The sequence below is a fragment of the Centruroides vittatus genome, unplaced genomic scaffold (assembly GCF_030686945.1).
Source record: "Centruroides vittatus isolate TY-2023 unplaced genomic scaffold, ASM3068694v2 contig_738, whole genome shotgun sequence".
Taxonomy (NCBI): domain Eukaryota; kingdom Metazoa; phylum Arthropoda; class Arachnida; order Scorpiones; family Buthidae; genus Centruroides; species Centruroides vittatus.
In genome coordinates, this window is record NW_027122474.1 from 172,032 (window position 1) to 192,646 (window position 20,615).

A 20,615-nucleotide genomic window follows, 5' to 3' on the forward strand; every position below is an offset into this window, starting at 1 on the left:
CAATAAAAAAATTAAATATATTATAATTTAATCAATAAATTATATATAATTCTTCATATACAGTTCAAAAATAGATATAAACTTAGCCTACTTGTAATAACTTATCCAAGCAGAACTCCTTGCTTTATGAAAAGCACTATGACTTATTTACACAAAAAATTGCTCTAACAAAATATACTTCCTATTATTATCCATAGTAACAGTCAAGTTGCAGTAGACATGATTAAAAACAACAAATATGATGATAAAATATCCTATAAAATTTGTCATTTGACCAGACTATTATCTACATCTCATCGTATTGGATTCCATTGGATGTCAGAACACAAAGAAATAATAAACAACAAAAAAGCAGATCTTGCTAAAAGTGCCATTAGTTTTAATTTGAAATGTATTTTCTCTAAAATTTCTTTCAAAAAATTCAAACAGCTGTACTTAATATGCTGATGAATTGGCAAAAACATTGGAAACAGGAAAATACTGAATATTTTACATACAAAGTCATACCTAATGTCTTAAAACAACATAGAAGAATGAAGCATAATGAAGCAGACTTCATTAGCCTAATTCTCAGCATCCATGGCAATTTTAAGGAATATCTATGTAGGTTCAGATTGAAAGACAATAACATCTGCTCTTGTAATAGCATAGACATCAAATCTACTAACCACTTTACTTTTGAATGTAGTTTATACTGTAACCAAAGAAATACTCTCATACAAAACACATAAAAGAACATTTTCATTGGCCTGCTACTACTAAAGATCTAATTTCAGCAAAGAACACATTTAATGCTTAAAAAATATTTGTTAACAACACACAATTTCATCTTGATTGACATATTATTATTAGCTACTTTACATAGTTTTAGCTTATATTGTTCAACTCTATACTGTCTCATTTTATCATTATAATAGAGCTGTTGCTTTTTGTATTTATTACCATTACAGTATGTATTATTTTTCTGGCTCATAACTTAACTTTTATTTAAATATTGTATCTTATTTCATATTTTGTTTTTATTTCCACAAATGTTATATGTTGTATATAAGCTTTTATTTGTTAAGGATGCCAGTAACTTTGTTTTCTATCTTTCATATATTTGTAAATACTATGAACGAATTGTATCATCTTCCATGTTTATTTTTGTATTTTCAATTACTATGTATTTATTCCTATGAGTTCCTAAGATAACTTTTATTCGATTGTTGTATTTAAATTTAAATTTGGAAATTTAAGTTCTAGATTTCTTTGTTATTATTTCTGCAAATATGAAGGCAACAGACTTATTTCATTGTAAATACTAGTTGTTATCATCCCTTGTAGTAAACATTTTTTTCATGATTCACCCCATCTGTCCAGTATCCTGCTGGAATCTTTCCTACTCTTTCTCATTTCCTTCTCCAGCCTAGGTCTTTGAGTAGACTATATTCCTTTTTATTAAGATTGCAAACAGCCTTTTTTTCTTTGTTTCTATTTTGTGTTGTGTTTTTCTTCTCATCGATTCCTGGTGGCCCAAAAATTTGCAAAGAAAAATCTCCCTACATAAAAATTTATGACAGAAGATTAAATTTAAAATAAAATTGCAAACAACAAATTGATTGTTTTTGTTTGAGGAAATGTTAGGCAGCAAATCCTGTGTTTAATAGATGAATAAATAATAAATGAAAATGGTTACATCTTGAATTATATATGTAATTAAAAAAATATTTAAATCAAGTAATATTTCTAAAAATTTTAACTGAATTCTATTTATTTTTAAGTTAAAAATCGTACACTAAACAAATTTGAATTCAACTGTTTCTTTTTGAAATATTCACATAGGCACTTACGGAAGCTTTTAGGGTTCTTAAAAAGGGAGGAAGATTTTTGTGTCTTGAATTTAGCCAAGTTAAAAATCCTCTGGTTAGTTGGTATGTTTGGTTTATAACAAAAAACCTTTCACAATTTTCAATAATCACTTTAATAGTTATAATTTAAGTTTATAACTTTTTTGCAATGAGCATATTTTGTGTTTTTAGGTTATATGATAAATATTCATTTCAAGTCATACCTGTAATGGGGCAAGTTATTGCACGTGATTGGAGATCGTATCAATATCTGGTGGAAAGCATCCGTCAATTTCCAACCCAAGTAAGAAAATTATATAATTTAGCTATTTATTATTTATAATGATAAAATAATTAACATATTGAAATTATATTATTCTATCATTAAAAGGATAAATATACAAAAGATTCATTTTGTCTTAAATAAAAGTTTATTTTATTATGAAAATTCGTAATTTAGAATATTAGTTATGATTTCTCATTTTTACGTGAACAAATGTTTGACTTCGTTTAAGTTTGTAGTCAATCCATACTTTCTAGATTTTTTTGTTAATTAAATAACAATGTTTTTCAAGAAATCTACCTTCTGTATTTTCTATAATTATTCATTTTTTTTTACAGTTAGCTTATTTATATTAACATTTAATTTTGCATAAGTGCAAAATTATACTTTTATTTAGATTTTAAAAACTTTGTTTTTAAACTTTTAATTAAAATTTTAAAAAGACAATATAATAGCCATTAAAATAACTGTTATATTTTTTATAAATATTGTGAAAGTTTAATTGATTTTACTGAAACAATCCGTATTGTTCATTGAATAGGTGAATTGACACATATTCAATTAACTGGTAAGTTTATTTAATAGGATGAAATGAAATTTTGAATTTCATTTCATTCAGTTAATAATAATTAAGTAAACAAAGAATAATCTTATGATTACTTTTTTTTTACTTAAATGCTATTAAATAGTATCTTAAATTTCATATTTTCACTATATTAATATGAAGTACTGAATTTAATACTAAAGTCTCTTCAAGCAAAAAGAACTTTGCACATTTCACGAGTGCTTAATCAGTTTCATTAACTGTTAAGACACATGATGCAATAATTATCATCTTAACAAGCTAGAAACTGAATTGCTTTTTTCATTGCTATGAAGAGACTTTTGATGACTAAAATAGGTACATACATTTAAAATGATAGCACTTGTTTGACTGTACAATGTTTTGCCTTGCTAATACACAGTGTAATTACTTTCTGCCATTTTGTTAACAGAGTAAGAGTTAAATATGATGTCATTACCATTTTAATTTATTTGCTTAATTTTTTAATTAAATGTTTTTATTTAACTTGCTTTATACCTAAGTTTGATGACAATGCATTTTAATGATGTTTTAGGGGTGACCCCATCCCAAAACTTAATAAACATAACCAAATGTAAAATTTAATTATGTATTTGTGTAAATGTACTGTAGCAATGTCTATGGTAGGGGTGTCTTCATTTCTAATCTCAAAAAACAAGATCAATAAAAGCTGTTTTTTGTTTTGCAATTTTTGAAAATTTGTTAAAATGATTAATTAATTAAGGATGGTTCCCAACTCTTTTTTTGAATTGTGGCACATTTAAACAACGTGCGATTTTTTTTAATGCGGTCCCTATCCCCTGCATAAAAACAGGTTTGACTGTATTGTAGGACCAGCCAATAAGTCAAATGTGATGTGCTCTAATACCTTCTGTACAATAGTTGGCTGGAATAAATTTGAAAATAAAAAGCAAATGTCTGAAATACAGCTAATAATGCATAGAAATACACATTATGTTAATTTATTTACAAATTTGTCATTTTAATTTTTTAATTGATCTTGTTGCACATTTAGAATAGTTTCACAGCACAGGAATGTGTCATGGCACATTTGTTGGAAAATCAAAGTTTTAAATTTTATATTGTAGATATTTGTTTAATTAATATAAAAGTAACATTTTTATAAAATTTATAGTATTATGAAGTAGCTTTTAAATTCAAAGACAATAATAAAATACTGTAAATCTTTGCATAACAGTTTCTAAACAATAATTGGATGAGCAAAACAGAATTTCATCACCGTATTGGATTGCATGATATTTACTATATAAGGAAGCTCATCTCTCATTGAACAAGTGTTATAATTTTAAATAAAATAAATAAAACAGAAATAATATCATCTTTAGTTTGATTGTGTTGGTGGGTAGTAATATTACATGCAAGAAAGAGAAAAACATTAAACAGCCAATCAGGATTCTTATTTTAAATGTGTGTGATTATTTTGAAGAGAAAACATCAGTAGAGTGATAACAATAATGAAATATCAGTAACTGTTATATATCTAACAATTAACAAAACAATTGGATAAGGCAATGCAACACATGGGCAATCTGCCAATGTAGTACCTTTCAAGAGGACTTTCTAGGGAAACTGGCTCCTATTTAGGTGTTAGACTTGTGAAGAAAATCCATATAGTCAGCCCATTTCTCAAGCATGAACCCACCACAACCAACTACAGTAAAACCTTTGTAAATCAAAATAGCAAGGTATGGAATATTTTCTCCAGTTTCAGCAGGTTTCTGTTTGGAACAGGATTTTTTAACATTAAAAATTGCACCGTTCCAAAGAGTTTTTCTGTTTAGACAGGTATTTTCTGTATTAATATTTGGTGGTTTCATCCCCTTGGCCACTATTGGGCACATCAACAAAAGAAACTAACCACTAATTAAATATGACTTTTAAAGTTTAATTTTTCATTGAAACATGTGGAAATAAGAAAATGATTTTTAAAATTCTCATAACTATAGAATTTAAATTTTAAATTCAGAATATTTTGATATTAAATGAATGTTTTAAATTTTTAAAATGTGTGTGTACACATTTCAAACATTTTAGAATATACAAACTTTTAGTTATGTATTATATATTCAATTCTATCATTTATATAAATTTGTGTAATAGTCGACAATGATTTGCTAATATATGATTAGAAGCACTATAAAGCATTGACCTCAAAAAATAAGTTCAATTACTGCATATAAAAAATAATAAAAGTACAGTAGACCCCCTATAATATGGTATATACGTTCCCTGTTATATGAATCCGTGTTGTACTGAAATACATGAACCAGTCACAGCCCGGCACGTGTACAGTTTAGGGGCTACAGCTGTTTGAAAGGTTTTCTTCCATAAAATTAATCAATTCTCGATTAATTTGACTCAAAATTTCCAAATCATGTATAATTTTTTGGGAATAATCCATATAAACTATGCTATAAACAAAAAATTGTAGGATTACTTACCAAGTGTGCACCGTTCGACGACACCATTGCTTAAGCTTGTTTTCGTCGCGGAGCGGCTCATCGAACGGGAGGCACGTGTTTTCTGATCAATCGAATTTTTTGCAGAAAAATAACTTAACTTTGAAGACATCATTAATAAAAATATAATTTTTATGGCCATTGAATAATAAATGTTTTTTAGTAGGTCCAGTGCTCGTTTAAACTCAACAGTTTGTACAATATTCGCTATTGGTCCAGATTCGACCAATCCTGTCGCGACACCAGTCGACAATGATATTTTACCACGTTATACAGAGTCTCTTTTAGCGTGTTATACGAACACGATCGCAATTTTTTTCGCCGTTTTATACGAATCCGTGTTATAGGAACCCGTGTTATAGGGGAGTCTACTGTAGTATACTTTATTGTCAAGATTATTGCTTAACTGACAATTTATCAAGAAAGTTTTTTTAATAATTAATAGTTTAATTTAATTTATTCTATTTTAGGAAGAATTTATTTCAAAGATGAAGAATTGTGGATTTAAATTTGTAACTTATAATAATTTGTTATTTGGTATTGCAGCAATACATTCAGGATTTAAATTATGAATTTGCCAACAAATTTTGCATGTAAATAAAATTATTTTTAGTAAAATATTATTGATATCCATAAATGTGCTTTACGGATAAAATTTGTATTAAAATAAATACAATATTATGTTTTTTCTATTTATTTTTAATTGCACAAAAGTGTCTCACATTGAAGCTGTTTGGCAATCATTTTCTGTTGGGCTGTTCTTTTTACTTTCCCAATTGTTATATAACAGAAGGAAAGCATGAAGATTGGTCAAAAAAATGACTATCCCCTAAATTTTTAATTTTTGGACTCGGGACTTTGAAATATCGAATAATGCAAAAAAAAAAAAAAAATGGGGTTTTTCTCTGTGTACGTGGGGGGAAGGTTTTTTTTCGCTCATCTTGAAGCTTAATAACTCCTGTGCCTTTTGTTGAAAATTTCTGAAATTTTGCAAGGGAGTTTGTGTATTAGGGGGAAACATTTCTAGAAATTTTCAGGAAAATCGGACCATTGGTTCGGAGATATGACCGTATTCCAAAAAGCTTCCAAGTTTTGGAATTTTTTTTACTCATACAAATTTTTAGTTTACCAAAAAATAAATGTATTTGTTTCGATTTTTTATTCAAAAATAATTCCCACTCACAATTTATATATATTCCTGGAAATATATATATATATTTTTAATGAAATTCTTTGAGATGAATATTTTTTATGTTGTTAATGATAATTTTCATCGAAATTATACCGAAAGATTACATTAAAAATTGCCGGGACGATTTCATATTTAGAAAAGAAAATATATTTCTTACTAGACTATACAATACATGAGTCCATTTCTATCCGTCCCTTCACACGCTTTCTTGGAGGCATTAACAAGTCTACGGCGGAACCGTCCTTTTATTTGAGGCTACTGTCCTAATTTGTAATTTTATTTTTAAAGAATTGTGTTTGCTACCGCTACAGGAATTTTAACTTTTTTACATTTGTTGGCGGACAGTAGCCTCAAATAAAAGGACAGTTCCGCCGTAGACTTGTTAATGCCTCTAAGAAAGCGTGTGAAGGGACGGTTAGAAATGGACTCATGTATTGTATAGTCTAGTAAGAAATATATTTTCTTTTCTAAATATACCGAAAGATCTTTATACGTTGAAGAGGCGAGGAGAGTAATATTTTTAAAATAGTTAAATAACCCCCATTTTACGAGTAACTATTCGTATTAGTAATTTTATGTAACTGTGGATTTAAAGGTAATGATTAGCAATTATTAGGGATAAAAACTAAGTCCAGCTTTGATTTCACTGTATCTCCAAACGAAATCGTGGATCCAATTTCTTGTTACATTTTTGGATTCCTCGTCGCAATTAATGGAAAAAGGCAAATTTTGAGAACGAATACAATTCTGTAAACCACATAGAAGAGTCAAGTTAACGAATAACATTTGATACACACACAGATTTTTTTTAAAAGAAAACGTACAGAAAATTTACGTAAAACTCGTAATTTATAAAAATTACTATCGCATCGAACAGCATTAAGAGCGCGATTCACGCTAGCAATCAAACGAGAAAGAAGTTTCAACTTCGAAATTCATATATCACTGACATCAATATATTGACCTACATTACAATATATTATATGCGGACTTTTCATAAATCGATAACGTAAAATCGGAGCTATTTGCTTTTACAGTAGAGCGTCGTTTATCCGAATCAATTGGGGACTTGGGTTGTTCGGATAACCGATTATGTACGAAAAAATATATTAACCTATCCCATGTTGAAATTTTTCTCCGTTGCGTGTCGCTTCGCGTTGAATTTTCGTCGATTTTCTTTCTTTCGGTTGATAGAGAAGTTTATTGCTAATCGCTTATACTCCGGAAGAACAGGATGATCGCTCAGCGATCGAAAAGTCGACCTTATAGAAGACAGATGAGAGGTCACGGACGCGACCAAAGCCGGCCTTATCGGAGACGGCCACCGCGAGAAGGGGCGATAGGAATGCCTTCCGGGAGGACTTGGGGGAAGCTGGTCCCTATTCAGGCGTCATTGACGAGGAGGAAAACCCGGAAAAACTCCCGCTGCCAGCTCGTCCGAGTGAGGCGCGAACCCCCGATCGAACTCCGGTGTTTAGAGTCTGGTCACCGCCAGTATGAGCGGAGACAGAGTCCACTCGGCCACCGATGGGCTTTCGTCGATTTTAAGCCTAACGAAAATTTTTATAATAGGGTGCGTTCTTTAATAGCGGTCGTTCCGCGTCGCCGCTACTATGGGAGTGCGCTGCTGTTTGTAGGTATTTAGTAACGACGGTGAAAGAAAGAAAGATGGCAGCGCCCGCACTATCGATAGTATGATGATGGAGGAATCTATAATTCTAAAATATGAGCTTTTAAAGGCAAAAGAAGGGTCCCAATTGTAAAATTTAACCATAAAATGGATTATTTATTGAAAGAGAAAATAGCCACGAAAAAAATTAGAATGTCGGCTACTATTCGAAAAGACACATCACCGCGTGCACTAACTTGCGCTTTCACAACTTCTAAAGTTTCATACATAAAACCACATAATGGACCCCGAAACGAAACTATCTGAGCCATGGAGGACGCCATTTTGCTTTCCACCGTAATCTACTGCTACAAACGGCCGTTTTTGCCGTTCGACGGCGCGCACTCCCACCGGAATTTAGGAACGCGTTTAGGAGCTCTTTTTCTATCGAAAGCAACGCTAGCGGCGACAATTTTTCCTCCGACCGAGTGTTCCTGGCCAATGTATGAATTTGCTTCGTAGTCGAAAAACTGCGCTCAACAGACCCACCGGTAGATGGTACCGTAAATACTAATGATATTAAATCATATAATTCTTTTAGTACGTCTTTGTTCGGATCGACAGTAATTATAATATGTTTTATGTTTAAGAGTTACTTGTGAATATAGTCCGGACACGAATATAAATATTGCGATTCACTACGTAATTTAGATAAATCAAAAAAATTTTCCATAAAATTTACTTAATTTAAAGAATGAAAACACCCTTAGAAAAATTGTTTTTCATAATATTACAATTATTAACATCTAAAAGTGATAAAAATTCTAAAGATTTTATGTCTGAAAATCTATCAATATAATTACAGTTTAATTAAAAGAAAATTATAATTAAATATAACTTTGTAAAAAAACGAACATAAAAATAACATTGAATACTCTTTACTTTTTAAATCTTAAACAATTCACTTAGATAACTCCCTCCCTACCCAGTGGCTGAGGGATAGAATCGTTGGAAGCGTTACATGCGTGTAGCTTCCACCAGTTAAACCGGGTGAGGTTGGTGCTCTGTAAAGCGCATGCGCCAATGCCCTCTGGCTGCTTTACACCATTCAGTTATTCTCGCCGTGGAAGCTGTCTCGTAAGTGCTTCCATTCCGCCACTAATATTCGAATATACAATAGCAATCTTATCGTTTTTATCACACGTAGTATAGAAATTTGTAATAAGATACATAATGCAGTTATAATAAAATATTAATTTTAATTAATTCAAAGTACGTTAAAATATGAAAATTTATATTTTAGAAACTACAAGGGAAGATCATTGGAAGGTGGAAGCGGCGCTTCCACCGCTTCCAATGACGGCACGCCACTGACATTTCTTTTACTACAATTTAGGTTGATGGAAAGAGAACTTTATCTGAAAATATTGCCGATAATGGCGGAATACGTCAAGCTTATTTGGTAATAAGGTTGTTCATAAAAATAGTTTGTATTAATATAACACGAGTTATAAATTTTAAAGCATATACATTATTTTGTAACATACTGTGTATTATCGAAACTATAATTAATATCAGGTAAGCAAATAAATAAACCAAAACTTAATAAAGAAGATTAACTATAAGAATCATAGAGTATTATTGTATACAGTATCTCCAAGAGAATGGGATATATCGGAAAGTTTTTCATCTCTAATGTATGTAGATCTGGAAGATCATTGCCATTGCCTACACGTTGATCCAAGAAAGAAATTTATCACGTTACATTGAGTGATATTTTTTGGCGTTCTTTTGGTGGATGAAATGATGTATTAATTAATAGGCTAGTTCAATAAAACATCAATATTGTCGTCCGTTATAGTAACGAGATAATCTAAAACGCTAACACTTGGTAAAATTACAGGTTGCAAGACGAGTCAAAATGCTTTGTATGAATTTCGTGTTCATTCAATTTTCATGGTAAAACTCGTTTGCAGTGAATTGTTATAAATTGCTGCTTCGGAATGATGTATAATTGATTAGAAATACTAAGAAAACTCAATAGTTTCTGAAGTACGTAGATCTTTCACAGATTTTAGCGCATTTTGAAACAAATCAATAGCATCTACAAAATCAATATCATTCAGTTCTTTGCATTCCAGAATCTCAGCGAAATTTTGTGTCTTGTATAGAGTAATTGTTACGACTTTCGGAGAAACATTAAAAGATAATATCTTTTTTTAGATCATATGCTTTTGTGCGTGTTTTCTTATCCCACGTGGAACTTGAGCTGCAATCTTCAAGAGAACGTAAAATCACAAGAAATGACATTTCTCGCGTACTGTTCTTTAGTTTCTGATAAACTTTGAAGCTAGAATGTCGTTCGTAGGTTATTAAAACTAAAACTTAAATGCTCAAATAAGATACCTTAAATACAAAAAAAGCCATTTCAAAATTTAAATCAAAAATATATAAAAACGTGATTGCGTGCCATTTTAATAGCAGAATATCACGAATAAACGTGAGAAATATGGAATAATAACTTTTTTTATAAAATAAAAATACTCTACTCATAAAAATTTTTTTTACCATCAAAATATTTAAATATATATGTAAACACTTACGTATGCAAATCAGCACGATCATAAATGATTTTGCTAAAAGGATGGCCAAGTGGGATTTTTTCCGTGAGTTTTCTTCACGTTTATAACTTACAAATAGGATTGAATTGATAAAACTCTCTTTAAACCGAACAATTGCTTTAAACGGTAGACTATCTTACAGCTTATACAGGCTATAAACACTTTTATTGTTTCACTACATATGCATTTCGGTCCAGTGTTTTTCCTCCTGGTCCCTCTTCAGTGCCCTAGTTCTCCTGATGGACTGAGGAGGGACCAGGAGGAAAAACACTGGACCGAAATGCATATGTAGTGAAACAATAAAAGTGTTTATAGCCTGTATAAGCTGTAAGATAGTCTACCGTTTAAAGCAATTGTTCGGTTTAAAGACTTTTATCATTAATGACTTGAAACCGTGTCGCGCTTGATTCTTGTTGACTATGAACACAATATAGTGCTTACGACGATCACTTGGCTTTTCTTCTCCTTGTTATTTAGTTGAATGGGTATAACTTCTGAAACATGACCTATGTAGAGAAGATACAAGGTGAGATTACTAAGACTTTAACAGATCTATGATACCTTAAAATACATCTTAAAAAGAAAACAATTTTGAGAACACTCTCTCTGCCAAAATCAATTTCAAAATACCCACTCAACTAAATAACAGAGAGAAGAAAAGCCAAGTGATCGTCGTAAGCACTATATTGTGTTCATAGTCAACGAGACTTTTATCAATTCAACATATTGTGCAGCTGTCATTACAAAATTCAATTACAAATAGGAAGCCGTTTCCCATAGAAAGTCTTCCCGGGAGCATTCCTCGACAAATCGCGTTGCCGTATACAAACAACAAAACTGAGTTAATTATTAATTACAATTCCATGCCGATTTAATTTGGCATTATTGTCTAATTACAGAAAAGGTTGTTGTCTAAAGTAAAAATATGCCGACAGGAAAAGTAATAAAGAGGACACAATGGCCCCAAGCTCTCTGTCGGTTCAGATCCAACTTAAATGTGTAAGGCGTCTTCTCTCACTACCCGACTGCTCCCATTATGCAACTAACCGAATCAGGGCCGGATTATCGAATAGGCAAAGTAGACAAATGTCTAGGGCCCGTAATTCGGAGGGGCCCGGCTTCAGTGCAGAAGATTTCTCTGTTTTGATTTCGAAACTTGAATCGAAATTCGATAGGACAGAAAAGGCTGTATTTAACAATTATTACCAAGCTCTGCTCGACTAGCCAATACCTAAAAGGAAAAAAGAAAAGGTCAACAGCCATCCGCGCGTCAGAAGTAATGTGCACCACAACATCTCTCGCGCCATCTAGAAATATTCCTAGGGCCGCGTTTCGTGGTAGTACTGATGTATGGATGGTTATGATTTATTTTCTAAATCTACACCTATACGTCGCGACATCGCATATTCGATATAGCGTTCAAGTTGCTCGAGTGCGAAGATATAGATTCAATAGTGTTTTATAAAAGAGTTAAAAAGTTATGAGTGAAACCACGATATCCGCACCGGGTGTCACCCATGCTAGCTACGCTAATGTCACATTATATAAGATTTGTTTAGATGCAACTTATTTAAATGGGGCCCCAATTTAAATTTTGTCTAGGGCCCGCTAGAGGCTTAATCCGGCGCTGAACCGAGTCCATTATGAACACGGAAAAAAGGCCTTAATTAATGCCCACAGGGCGGTAAAGTCGAAAACGAGAGAAAATATTCGGTTGCACAGGTGACACGGCAAAGAACGCACAAGATCATCAATTTGTTATTCAACCTATTTGAAAAAAAAATTATCTTTTTGATTTTCTGCTATATTACCACAGCATTTCTTCCTTCTGATAATTATTTCTATTTATTCTAAATATAAATAAAATTTCATCGGAGTAAAAGATACTCAAAATCAACTTTAGTGATACATTTTATTGTTAATTTATTTTTATAGATTATTATTGATCAAAACATTTTTAATTGTTATTTTTTAATTTGCCAATTATCATTTTTATATATGAAAAAATAAATTTATTAAAATATACTTTTTGAAGAATTTAATCATTATTCAATATTTTCCGTATTACAAATTTTATAAATATTATTTTTTATCGTGTGATAAACAATATAGATATTTCGTTACGTAAAATTTATTACGTTTGAGAAAAAAGATTTGATTGGTTAACTCCGGAAAATCGAGCACGGCGATTGGTTAAAAATGATGGGTATCTATCGACTTCTGTCATCCCACAATGCAATGTTCTGAGCATGCGAAGTAGGCCGATCACAGCGACAAAGGAGGAAGTCGCCATTTTATGAAGTTATACGTCGTTAATAATCCACTTCAGTCGTTTGAAAAATAATGTCTTATCGAAATAACGATTGCAGAATCTACGTCGGAAACTTACCTCCCGATATACGTACTAAAGATATCGAAGACTTGTTTTATAAATTTGGTAAAATTACTTTTATCGATTTGAAAAATAGACGAGGCCCTCCCTTCGCTTTTGTAGAATTCGAAGACCCCAGGTAGGCTCATACATCGAAAAATGATTAAATATGTAAAATGTAAACGTAATGCTTTTGTTTCCATTGAAATAGTTCGTATCTATTTAATTTTTATTAAAAAAACGTAAATTTATTATTATTAAATGTAATTTTTAAAACGATAAACGATGATATTACGCAGTATTTAAAATAGATATAATTTAATTACTGTAAGTGACTTAACGAAGTTAAAATTGATTTTAAGTTATATTTTAAGACATTAAATTAATTAATCTATGTATTATGAAAGTTACAATATGTATCCACATGTTTTTTTTTTAATTAACCCGGATGGGGTTTTTGTCTACATTGTATACGTAAAATTTGACCCAAAAAGAATACCAAAAACGTGTTTATTGAATTTTCCAATTTAAAAAGTGTGCACTGGGTATGGAGAGAGTGACCACTTCAATCACCCTGTAAGTTTAGAAATATTTCTTACACCTGTAGTTCTGGCCTTCTGTTAAACAAGCAAAAATACAGATAAAAGAAGAATTTCAGTGAAACCAGAATAAATGTGGGGAAAAAAAGACTTAATTCAAGCTCTAAATGAGACAGTTGGGACCTTATCAGATACTCATAAGAGCAAAAAAGTCAAAAGAACCATATCTCTACAAGATACAGCCTCTTAACATCTGGTTGCACGAGATTGTGAGTCACTCCACTCCGCTAAGACTATTGTATTTAGCTGTTTATCCCACGCAACTATGCTGACTTGGAGTGGCCTGCTTGATTGTTCGCGGAGTACTCAATGTTATATGTATAATGTTGAGTACTCCACGCCGAGATGCTCTGTCGCTCGTGCCGAAGCACGTGACTACGTGCAGAGCATTGGTTGAGACCTTGACGTTGCAGAGCATGGAGAATAGGCAGTATACTGATGTGTGTTAAAACTGACCTTTTGGAGGCAAATATCTCTCAAAGGGTTGCATGTGTACAGGTATGGTTCCTTTGACTTATTTGATTGTATAGAGGATCTAGAAGTCTTTGGGATGCAAAAGCCCTCATTCGTAGCTTGAATTTTGTCAAAGTAACTTTGCATGTGCAAGTTTTGAATTTGTGCTTTATTTTTGAAGAAAATTACTTTAATTATTTTCATTCAGACCATAATGTGTTTTCTTTTATTTCAAAAAAGAGGCCTGTTTAATAGATATTTTTAAAACATGCAGAATTTTTTTATGGTAAACCCATATATAAAGTGCTATAAACAAAAAAAGTCATACTGGTAGTACTAGCCAGCTGTGTTCTATTTGAGATGATGTTGCTTAAGCTTGTCATGTCATGATGGAGATGATGTTGGGTGGTGGACATTTAGAATGCATCATATGACCTCACTTTGGTGTCACTTAGTTGAGTAACTACATCCACACATTACTCTTCTTGGACACGTGACATCTCTGGGGACCTATTCTGAGTAGTATCGTTAAGCTAACAAATACGATAAAAACCAGTTTCTATCGGAACCACGTGATTCGCATTTAATCAATCGTGAAAATGCTATTCTGAGCCGTACGTTTCGTTTTTGGTGCCAATAGCCACGTGCAATAACTAAGTTTCTGTTATCGGTCACTCTGGAGCTGCTGTTAGGAACGTAACGAAAGTGAAAACAACATGGCGTCTTTTGGTGTAAGAATGATTTTATTTCACGAGCAATTGGAGAGAGAGTTAATAAACTATGTTGTTGTATTGCTTAAAAATAATTACCTTAACTGTTTATGAATATTGTAATTGCTGCCTTATTAAAATTTAAAGTAAGTAGCTATAGCATGAACATTATTTCTGAAATAGGTTTCATTCGCATATGTTTAAATTAAAATGATAGTCATATATTTATATTCAAAACTATCGTTACTTTTCGCCATCTTTCTGGATCTTTTTGTGAGCCGACTCCATCGGAATTCAGACAGTCAGCTATTTCTTGCCACAATTTCTGGCGATCTTTTACGGTAAAACAAAACTATTTCACTAGCGCTGATACACGACAATGCTCTAAAACCACGTGCTTCGCTTAGAAAATATTTTGGTGGGTTGAGATCACGTGACAAAAATACAATGTTAACTAAACTGTGATTGGTTAAAGCGTAATAGCTGTCGATAGCATGGAACTCGGACACATCTCGACTGACTACCCGTAGCAAAACCCACTTAACGTGGAGCACAGAATAGCGATTTGTCTAAGGTTTGTTAACTGCCTTTCGCTAAGGGGACATATCGAATGTCCTGTGTATCGCTCTCATTGAGTTATCGGAAGAGCTCAGAATAGGTCCCCTGATGTGTTTATAGGCAACTTATTTTTTCCAGAAGAATTTGTTCTTTTGTGTTATACTTTGCAGGAATCAAATGGTAGAACAGTGATGTCTTATTCCTAACATGTGATTACCCCTTTTGTGACTCTGAACTGCTTGCAGAGTTCAGTTTGATATACGTTGTTTTTGTTATGTTTTCATAACACCATAACATTCTATAACAAAATCCACAGTCAAAATTTGACAACTATTTATTTTTCAAGATTAATTCCGATAAAATCAAAACAAATAAAATAATAAATAATTGAATTACTTATAAGCATTTAATCTGAATTTTTAACTAAATTTGTTATCTAAATATATACGGTACAGGTAGGCCTCCTACAACGCAGTAGATACGTTCCTTGAAAATACTGCATTGTGGGAAATTGCGTTATAGGAGACACCAACTTAATACAAAAACTGGGATTCAGTTCTAAAAAGAGAAAAACTGCCTTTTATGGTGTAACATTTTTATCATTTTTTAAATTTATGTACATAAAAAGCTTAAATAAAATCCAACATCATATAAAAACTGAAAAGATTATGATTTCAAGTCAAAATCAAAAAGAAACATAATGTTATGCTCACAAATTCAGTCCTCATCGTCATTTATTATAGTTCAAGAATGTTTGACTGGCCTTATTTCAAGCTCTGAGCTTGTTTCATCAAGTTCCATTGCACTTATGTGATCCGTTGTGATTTTTCTGTTATGTGAAAGATAATTCATTTCCAAATACCCTAAACTGTGTTGTAAAAGTACCGCGTTGTAGGAGGCCTACCAGTATTTGTAAAACTGATCTCTCATTTTAAAGTATAAAGTTATATATAATACATATTATTGTTATATAAGATGTGTGGCCAATACCATATAGACTTCTGTTTGGAAATAAAATGTTTTATTTAAAATAACAGATGCAACATGTGTAGTTTTGTATAGTCTAAATAAATAAATTGGATAAATTTTTTCATTATTTTAACTATTCACTAACAATTGATCTTAACAGACTAACAAACACCATTAAATGATTCTTAATTAAAACAAATTAAAAATGAAGTTTAGGGGCTAACTTGACTCTGACACCCTTTGCATGTGACCGAACTTCCAAACGGAAGTGTATGGTATAGGTTATACATCTTACATTAGTATTATTGGGCTGAAAATTGAAAAAATTGTAGACCTATGAATTTTCACTGTTGTCCATCTGTGTCTGTCCTTTATTCTCAAGAACGGTGTTAGATAGATGTAAATCAAGACCAGATATGGAAAGCTTACTGTTGAGAGGCCCCATTTAACTACATAAGAACTTCTAGTTTTCACTAGGAATCACATTTCAATTCAACAAATTTTTCTTTGTAAGGAGTTAGATGACAGGCACAACTCTGTTGCTGACAGGACAAGTATGAAGTGGTTTACCCGATTCAAAAAATGGTCGTCAATTAGTTCAAGATGACCCTTGATCAGGAAAGCCTTAGACTTCAATTGATGACACTTGCATTCAGAAAACCACAGTTGTGTGCTTTGAATTTTTGCCTCAAGATCAAACAGTCAACCATCAGTATTTCACAGGTGTTTTGAAACAATTGTGTGAAAAATTCACAAAGACCAGAGTTGTGGTAAGACAACTCATGGTTCCTTCATCATGACAATGTGCCTGCTCACTCAGCCTTGTCAATTTGCCAGTTTTGTGCCAAAAATCAAATGATTGTCCTCCCCAGCCTACCTACTCACCAGACCTGGCTTCTTACAATTTTTTCTCTTGTTTCAAAAATTAAAATCGGTGATGAAAGGATGCTATTTTAACACAATTGATGACATTAAAACAAATTTGTCACAAGCATTGGACAGTCCGAAACAAGCTTTAATGGGACTGCTTTGCAAAGTGGAAACACTGCTGGGATAAGTGTGAGAGTAGGGGAATGCAGTCGGTGATCGGTTAACGAACACGTTTGGATAATGAACACTTCAGTGAACAAACATAAAAAGAAGCGACAGAAAATAACGAATACCGAATGATTTTCTTTTGTCTTCAGGTAACAATTTGAAACCTTTCGGAGTTCGGGAGACGTCAACATCGACGCTCACCTGGTATATACTGATAGCATAGTATTCCACCCAACTTTGAAACTCTCCCTTGTAATTCCAGTCTTTTATTTTTCTGACAAACAATTGTTTGTATTTGCAAGACTTTCGGGCGGCACTTGTTAAGTTTTGTGTCGGTTTTTCTTTTTGAAAGGTGAGAGTATAATAGCAAGGGAGTACAAAAATCACATCTGAGAAATAAAGAACATTGAAAAGCTCATAATGGAACCTGCAACAGATCTTACGACAGAAGAACCCCACTAACTCGAATGAAGAACACCAAGAAACTCTGCGACATATGTTTTCTTCTGAAAAAGAGGATTATCCGATATCTGCTATTAAAAATCTTTTGACAAAGTGGGATTTGACTGTCTTAGAATTGCATCCAAAGCAGGTTGAGGTTAATAAGCTTGGGGATCTCTACAATTACAATGCTATTAATTACTTCTGAAAAATCCTGAAGAAGAGAGTAAAGCAATCAACATTAGACATATTCTTTAACCCCAAATAAACGGAAAAACACATGACTAATAAAAATGCAAGACTTTGTATATATGTTTTATTGTTTTATTTATTAAGCATACTGGATTTTATTCCATGATGCGGGGAGCCAAACCATCTCTCAAAACAAAACACTTAAATACAATAAACATAATCAAACAAAATTATACAATGATAGATAACAATTTAGTTGTAAAATAAATTATATAAAATTTACAAAATCAAATACAGTAATGAAATAAAGTTTAAAGTTAAAGTTCGGGAGCATCTGTCAATATAATACAAAATACCAAAAAATAGAAACCAAAAAGGCAAATTGCTTACCTATAAATAGAAAAAAATTAGTATCGAAGACACAGCACTGACAGATGCTCCCAAACAGCACCAACAACAAGGCTAGATTTATAGTAGAGGAATCACGCCCCCTAAAACAAAATTTTAACAGATTTTCTTAGAAAACAAAATACATTAAATTTATAACGAAGGTTTCGATAAAATTTTAAGGAAAAAAGACCTGGTAAGAACTTTGCAACCAGACTTTGTATATATGTATTTTTATTATTGCATATAAATAAATGTAGTTAGAAAGTATATATTTTTTTGTTTTTTGGAGTCTTCAGAACGAATTAATCAAATTCCCATAAAAACCTATGGTAAATCGATAATCGGTTAACGAACAAAATCTTGGAACAGATTATGTTCGTTAACCGATCACCTACTGTACTTTGAAGGGGACAAGGAACTAATAATCTATAACTTGAAAAATAAAAATAAAAAATATAAAGTTCAGTTATTTTTTTGAACAGACCTTGTATGATGTACAGGGGCAAGACACTAATACTACGTTTGCACACAATCCACGACTCGCTTCGATCTCAATTGTAACTGTCGCCAGTCAAATGTCAAGCTGTTTGCACAGGCAGTCTCCTTGAGAAGAAACTGGCTATTACATGCAATGATAAAACTGACATAACTACGCGGTAAGTCACAAACACCAACAAACAAAATAGAAGTTTTGGTTAGAAATAAATACTTTTTCTTGCCATCTATCTAATAATAGACAGATGTCATTGTCTCTCCAAATATCTTTTTTTATTTCTCTGTGATAGCCTGACATGTGTTCCGCAGCCATTTTGTATTTTCTCGCACGCGTGGGATTGTGGGATCTCTTATGACTGTCTAGTTTCAAGAACTCTCTTGAGTCGATTGTGATTGAACCTCGTTTCAGTCGAGAGAGGTTGCACCACGGCATAGTCGCCAACCTTGGTCACAATCCAGATTGAAATGCTCGATGCAAATTGGGTATAAAATATGTTCTCCACCTCTAATAAATTAAATAAATTAAAAATAAGATTAAAAGTTTCAGCCTGGCTTTGTGACTATGCCATAATAAAATAGTTGCTTGTTGTTAAGTAACTTTGTTTTAAAATAAAATGATTAGTTATATAGAACATAGAAATTTGTTTTCTAAATTTATAATTATTTATTGTATTTGTTATATTTTATGTGGAGTTGATCCTGAAAAATAAATTTGTCATTGTCAAATTGAAACTTGGTGGGTTTTGTTATAGAATTTTGATATTACCAGAAACATAACTAATGCAAATGTTATCAGACTGTGGTCCAGGACTCTTCACATACAGAAAAGAAATGAACTGCTTGACTGAATGTTGATGTAACACAGTCATGTGACACATTTTGTGCAGTACATGTCTTTCATCCACAATACTCCACAATGACAACAAGCTTAAGCAGGGCAGTTTGAATGGTAGAGAATTAGTAAGTAATCCTGTGATTTTTTTAAATAGCACTTTTCATATGAGTCGGTGCCAAAAAATTTTTTTTTCAAATGTCTGTCTTTTTTAAACAAACAGTTACCAGCCAGGGTAAATAATTACCACCATGTGGAAACAAGAATGCTTACAAAAAACAAAAAAAAAGGCATGGAGTAAATCTCATAGATAGTCCATGTGGTAAATATAATTTACATAACTGCTAATGTGATATGCAGACAGATTTTTTTTAGTTTATATTAAAAATTGTTAGATCAAATTTCAGTATTCTTATTTTCTTTTGGTAAAATTACATGATGTATTGACCTATAAATTTTTGTCACTTACAATGTATTGTTTTTTACGGAAAAGGGTTCTGACTTTTCTCACTTGTCCAGACAGGATCTCTCCTATCTCAACACAATGCAGGTTGCCAAACTTGGAGAAAATCATTGTATCTGCCCCTTGAAATTATTGTATTTCACTTAAAATTATTGTACATCATCTTGATCCTTTATACTTATGCCCTTTATACGTACAAATATTAACCAGGTTCACCCTATGTCAGAATTTCGTAAACTTTTTATCTGCAATTCCTTCTTACAACAAAAAATTTTTAGACCCCTTTTTACAATGAAGTTTTTGACTCTCCCTTACAATATATGATGCAAAGCAAACCTCTGAATGGGCATAAGCTAAAATGTATGTTTTTTTTTTCATACAATTTCAGCATACTGAAAATTAAGAAATTATTATTAACAAATATGTAATGCATTCTTCTTATATACTGTACTTATTTTATATGCATAAACCTTGGTTGCAAAAATTTGGAAAAACTAGATGGAAACT

At 31.9% G+C, this 20,615-nt stretch overlaps 1 pseudogene; it reads left to right on the forward strand.

The window, feature by feature from the left end:
* Positions 1–20,615, forward strand: part of LOC136980963 (uncharacterized) — a 40,953-nt pseudogene that overhangs the window by 10,695 nt on the left and 9,643 nt on the right.